This window comes from Lathyrus oleraceus, chromosome 5, assembly GCF_024323335.1.
Source record: "Lathyrus oleraceus cultivar Zhongwan6 chromosome 5, CAAS_Psat_ZW6_1.0, whole genome shotgun sequence".
Taxonomy (NCBI): Eukaryota; Viridiplantae; Streptophyta; class Magnoliopsida; order Fabales; family Fabaceae; genus Lathyrus; species Lathyrus oleraceus.
Genome location: NC_066583.1, coordinates 520,555,852 through 520,563,014, shown reverse-complemented (window position 1 = coordinate 520,563,014; position 7,163 = coordinate 520,555,852).

Below are 7,163 nucleotides of genomic sequence, written 5' to 3'. Positions count from 1 at the left end.
TGTTGTTTCTACCTCTAAGCCTCTGGAACTTCTTCACATTGACTTATTTGGTCCTGTGAAAACAGCATCAGTTAATGGAAAGAAGTATGGACTAGTCATTGTTGATGATTACAGTCGCTGGACATGGGTAAAATTCCTAAAGCACAAGAGTGAGTCTCACTCTGTATTCACCAGTTTCTGTTCCAAAGTGCAAAAAGAATTTGACTCTAAAATTATTAGAGTCAGAAGTGATCATGGTGGAGAATTTGAAAACAAAGATTTTGAAGAATTATTTGATTCTAATGGAATATCCCATGATTTCTCCTGCCCTAGAACTCCACAACAAAATGGAGTTGTAGAGAGGAAGAATAGGACACTCCAAGAGATGGCCAGAACCATGATCAATGAAACTAATGTAGCAAAGCACTTTTGGGCAGAAGTTGTAAATACAGCGTGTTACATTCAGAATAGAATCTCTATAAGACCTATTCTAGAAAAGACTCCCTATGAACTGTGTAAAGGAAGAAAACCAAACATTTCATATTTTCATCCTTTTGGATGTTCTTGCTTTATATTAAATACTAAAGAACATCTGAACAAGTTTGATTCCAAAGCACAGAAAGGTATTATGTTAGGATACTCAGAACGCTCTAAAGGCTACAGAGTATACAACACAGAAACCAAAATTGTGGAAGAATCAATTCATGTCAGATTTGATGATAAGCTTGACCCTGAAAAGTCAAAGCTAGTTGAAAAGTTTGCAGATTTGGAAATCACTCTTGTAGAATCTGATAAAACTCCAGAAGCAACTGTCACTCAGAACTCTGAAGAAATAAAATCTCCAGAAATCCCAAAGAAAGTCAAAAGTCGTATCAATGTATCTGAAGATTTGATTCTGGGAAACAAGGACGAACCTGTCAGAACCAGATCTACCTTCAGGACTTCTGAAGATACTCCTCTGGGACTAGTGTCTCTAATTGAGCCTACGTCTTGTGATGAAGCACTTCAGGATAACGACTGGGTGGCAGCTATGCAAGAAGAATTGGATCAATTCTCAAAGAATGATGTCTGGGATCTCGTTCCTAAACCCAGAGGCACTCATGTCATTGGAACCAGATGGGTTTTCAGAAACAATCTGAACAAGAAAGGAGAAGTTGTCAGAAACAAAGCTCGACTGGTAGCTCAAGGTTACAGTCAACAAGAAGGTATTGACTATAATGAAACCTTTGCTCCAGTCGCGAGGTTAGAATCTATTCGTCTTCTTGTATCTTTTGCTATTAATCACTCTATCAAATTATATCAAATGGATGTCAAGAGTGCGTTTCTTAATGGTTATATTTCAGAAGAAGTGTATGTCAATCAACCTCCAGGTTTTGAAAATTCAAACTTTCCAGAACATGTTTTTAAACTTAAGAAATCCTTATATGGACTTAAACAAGCTCCCAGAGCTTGGTATGAACGTTTAAGCAGTTTTCTTCTGGAACAAAATTTTATCAGAGGGAAAGTTGATTCTACACTCTTCTGTAAAAACCTTAATAATGATCTCATGATATGCCAGATTTATGTTGATGATATTATTTTTGGTTCTGCTAATATCTCTGTTTGCCAAGAATTTTCTAAGTTAATGCAGGCAGAATTTGAGATGAGTTTAATGCAAGAACTAAAGTTCTTTCTGGGAATTCAAATTAATCAAACTCCAGAAGTCACGTACGTCCATCAAAGTAAATATATTAAAGACGTTCTGAAGAAGTTTGACATGACTGAATGCAACTCTGCAAAAACTCCCATGCACCCAACTTGCATTCTTGAAAAGGAAGAGGTAAGCAACAAGGTTTGTCAGAAGCTCTATCGAGGTATGATAGGCTCTCTTCTCTATCTGACTGCTACTCGTCCTGATATTCTCTTTAGTGTTTGTCTTTGTGCCAGATTCCAATCAGATCCTAGAGAATCTCATTTAACAGCAGTTAAGAGAATTCTTAAGTATCTGAAAGGAACTCCTAACCTGGGCCTGATGTATGAGAAAACATTAGAGTATAGACTCTCGGGTTATTGTGATGCAGATTATGCAGGAGATAGAGTAGAACGAAAAAGCACTTCTGGAAATTGCCAGCTTCTGGGAAACAATCTGATATCCTGGGCTAGCAAAAGACAATCAACAATTGCTCTATCAACTGCAGAAGCAGAATATATCTCAGCGTCACTGTGCACAACTCAGATGCTCTGGATGAAGCATCAGTTAGAAGATCTGCAAATCTTTGAGAGTAACATTCCTATCTTTTGTGATAATACTGCTGCTATTTGTTTAAGTAAGAATCCCATTCTACATTCTAGAGCCAAACACATTGAAATAAAACATCATTTTATCAGAGACTATGTTCAGAAAGGGATAGTAACATTGAAGTTCATTGATACTGAACATCAATGGGCAGATATCTTTACTAAGCCTCTAGCTGAAGATAGATTTCTTTTTATCTTAGAACATCTGAACATTAAAAATTGCCCTGAGTGAAGCATGGCTCTGAAAATGTAAAATGAGACTCTGATAAAAACAAATACACTTCTGCCTCTGACTCTGATACTTCTACCAGTTAAGAAGATATCTGAGTTAGAAATCTCCAGGAATCAATCTTTTGGTATTCCTGAAGATCAGATACATCAACACGTGGAGCACTAAGCGTCTAACCCTAGAACTTCTAGACAGCTGTCAAAAGAAATTCAAAGGTCAGAACGTTTGAAATCTCCTTGAGCAGTGTGCGTACTGTGGGATTAGACATTCATTAATTAGCTGTAATCATTTTTCCCCCAAGCGTGCTTACTTGAGCGTTGTGCTAACGCAATTAATGTGTCGTTTTGCATGTGTTTTACTTAGAGTATATAAACACTTTTCTCACATTTCACACACTTATCACTCTCACTCACTCTAAAACCCTAAACCTCTCTCAAGCATTCTCTGAAAGCTCTTCATCTTCATCAATCTTCTTCTCCTTCACCATGGACGCTCAACAACAACAAGTCTTTAACTTCTCTCAAGAAATGGAATCAAGCTCTACTGCTCAAACCTCAAGCATTCCAACACCAACGGTTACTGGCGTCACCATCACCCCTGTTTACAAAGAACCCCATGTTCTTGACCGTGAACGCCATATTAACCTTTCAACCCCTTTTGAAGGATTGGACGTGTTGTGTGAATCGCTAGTTGATTTCGACAACTTGAAGAGAAATGGTGTTGATCTTACTGAAGAGCTTCGCAAACAAGGATGGGAAAACTACTTCCAAAGGCTTTATGGTCCTGTTTACCCTCTTCTCATCAAGGAGTTCTGGAGATTTGCAGATGCAGATGACCACTTCATCGTCTCCTATGTTCTGGGGGTAAAGATTGTTATTACTGAAGGATCAATTGCCTCCTTACTGAACATGGAGAGAGCTGGAGGAAAAAGGATTTACAACATCCCTCCTAGGTCAAAGCGCATTAATGATGTAATCAATCCAACAATCTTCAAACCCAACACTGAAGGAAATCCTTCAAAGAACAAAGAGCTGCATCAGAACCTCAGAGTGTGGCTGAAGATCATTCTGGGAACTATTCACCACCGTCCAGCCTCTAACTCCTCTGACTACATCAATGCATACCAGAAATGCATTATGTATTGCATTCAGAAGGGTGTGAAGATCTGCCTCCCTGCTCTCCTTTTCAGATATCTGAGAGATTCTGTCAGAGAAACCAGAAACAATATGAAGCCCAGATCCTACATTCCTCTGGGAAGATTGCTATCTGATGTCTTCATTGAGAATGGACTGGTAGATCATCTGGAAAAGACCAAACTGATGGATGATCTGGCAATAGATGTTGGGAAGCCTCTGAACGCCAGAAATCTCAAGAGTATGGGAATAATCAAGAAGATTCAAGTCAAACCCACTCTGGACACATCCTGGGATTGTTTGAAAGATCAGAGGAAGATGCCTCATGGCCTTGCCAGGTTCTTCAAGAATGAACCCAGGGATGCTGTTGCTATCTATCTTCAGCGTCTGCTGGATGATGGTGTTGACATCTCTGACTTCAGCCTCGGCGACTGTCTGGATTCAGAAGAAGACTTCGTCAGATACAAGAGAGGTCTCTCTGAGAAGAAGATATCATCTCAGGCAAAGAAGGCAAGAATTGGAGAAGCTTCTGGAAGCAGATCTTCAGCTCCTCTGAAAAGTTCTTCTGGTATGTCTGTTCCTCCCCTTACCTCTGTACCTTCGATGGTTTCCTCTACTCCTCCCTCTAATCCTCTCACAACACCTCCCATCTATACAACCTCTGAAATCCCACCTTCAACCATCAGAACCTCTCAGCCTACACCAGTCTTAAATATCGCCCGTACATTCATACCTCCTTCTAAACCTGAACAAACCCACCAAAGCACTTCCTCTTCATCTTCCTCAGAACCAGAATCACCCCCATATGTTTCTATCTCTTCTGACCCAGAATACTCTGACCCTGACTCCCCAACCATAGCTCAGATTTATGCTCAAAAATTCGCTTCACAACAACCAACAGAACTTGAAATAACTTCCCCACCACAACAAACAACTACCCTTACTTCTGAAATCCAACCTTCTGGAGACCAACCCTCTGACCATCCCACTTCTGATATCAACCCACCAAACACCTCTGCTGCACCTGAATCTGAAACTGAAACTGAACCTTTAGATTTAAATCCTCTTTACGCTTCACCCCAAACATCTGATCCTCAACCTGAATCAGAAACTGAACCAGAACCTCTAACTCTAAATCTCAGCCCTCCAACATCTCCACCTCTTACCTCTGAACCTGACCTTTCTGTACTTACCCTTGAGGAATCCATCATGCTGGTTGCAGGGGCTTCAGTACAAAAGATTAAGTCTCTGACCACTAACTCTGAAGTCAGTGATGATCCTAAATCTGTAAGGACACACTGGAACAGAGTCATTGGCTGGATGACCTCTGAGGCTTTTAGGCTGAAGAGTATCTCTGAACAAGTCAGAAATGGCTACATCAGAGATGCTGAGGCAAGACTCCAAGAGAGATTAGCCAGAGAAGCTGAAGCTAGAAGGCTAGAGGAAGAGAGATTGGCAAAGGAAGCTGAAGAAGAAGCAAGAAGACTGGAAGAAGAAGAAAAAGCTCGTCAAGCTGAAATCCTAAGGGAAAAGGAAGCTGAAGCTAAGGCTCTGGCGGATGCAGAAGCACAAGCTGCTGCTGAAGCTGAAGCTCAGCAGGCTCTGACTCTGGGGGAGTCCTCTTCTGTGATCCCTATGGTTCTTCAGACTCTGAAAGAACTTAAGCAAGATCAGAATGAACTCCGGGCCAGAATGGACAAGCAAGATACTGTCAACGACAACATCCAGAACATGCTTGCAATGTTGCTTCAGAGAATGCCTCCGCCTCCGAATCCTTAGGCACTTAGGATTTATTTTTGCTTGCCTGTTGTTTTTATTTTCTCTGAATCTGATGTTTTCTTGTTGCCTTTGTGCTTTTATCTGAATACAAGTTTTTCTCTTTACTTATTTATATTTTTACTATGTCTTTTTGATTCTGACAAAAAGGGGGAGAAGTCATTAATAGCTCTGATGAAAATATTGTCTAATACCTTAAGCATTCTGCAACATATTTTTCTTAAAAATAAATTTATCTAACCTGGACTTAAGAAATTGCAGAAGGTATCAAGAAACCTCTTTACTTAAGAAACTCTGGTAAGAACTTCTGAACTCCCTAGCACTATCTCAGGGGGAGCTTCTGTCTATCTGATCTAATATTATTCATGTTTCATCTGCTATTTAAGGTTGTTTTGTCATCATCAAAAAGGGGGAGATTGTAAGAACAAAAATTGTTCTACAACAGATTCCTTGATTTTGATGATAACAAAGGATGAAACCAAAAATGGCACCCTAACGAAAAGTTTCTAAGTGTGCAGGATTCTAAAGAAAGAAGGAAGAAATCTGATGATCTCATCAGATACAAAACCAGATCAGATACAAATTATCAAATGATCAGAAGCATCTGAAGTGGAAACACGTTCAAGAAAGTCTAACTCTGAGCAAAACAGCAAAGTATCAGAAGCATCTGAACAAGAAGTAAGCTCTAGAAGTTCTGACTCTGAACAATGCTATCTCTAAGCTCCAGAAGTTCTCAGCGCTATCTGAAGAAACTATCTGAAATTAACATCAGAAGCAAGATTCCAAGATTCTCCAGAAACACAAATACTCTGAGCATGGAATTGCTAATCATGAAAGAGTAACGTTAAAGTCAAGTAAAGATTTGCAAATGGTTTTCCTAATTAAGAAAGAGACGTTAATCTCCAATTTCAATAAAGAAGATACTACTTGTGGTAAGTAGTCATTTCAAGGAGAGAAAGTTATCCTGCAGAAGCTATTTAAGTGATGGCGTAAATTCATTTTAATATCCACCAGTTTCAACTACTACTTCAACTGATATATAAAATGGGCTGCAATCAACTTTGGAGCAATCAGCAAGCCAACAAGCCAAAATTATACTAAAACATCAACACTCAAGAAAAACACTTTTGCTCTCAAAAGATCTTCACGAAGCTTTTGCTTATAACGTGAAAAACTCTTGTTCTTAATACTGTAATATTTGCTTTCTTAGAAGCACTCTAGATTACATAAATCTTTTATCTATTGTTTGTTTATTTCCTCAAGTGACTTTGTGAAGTCTGTATACTTGAGAGGACTAAGAGATCTTTCTCTTAGACGTTGTTTGTAATCTTTCAAGATTAGTGGATTAAGTCCTTGTTCAAGGCGAAATCACCTTGGCCGGGTGGACTGGAGTAGCTTTGTGTTATAAGCGAACCAGTATAAAATCATTGTGTGGTTTTCATTTTGAAAAAGCGCTTATTTTTCCAAACAATTCAACCCCCCCCCCCCCTTTCTTGTTTTTCTCACCTTCAATCTCATCATATGCATTGACTTTGGGGACCACACCTTGGCATCATCCTTACCCCTCATTCATTGGGTTTGCATTGGGAGAGGTCACCAAGCATATTTGATTGTATCATACTTTGTTTGTCATTTTTTACTAACCAAAATACCAAAAATATGTCAATGTATAGTTTGTTTCTTTTGAAGGTAGTGTGTACATCCACCAATGCCTCATCAAGCTCATATCTAGGGTTTGAGACCCCCAACGCAAGGAGACTAATCAAGAT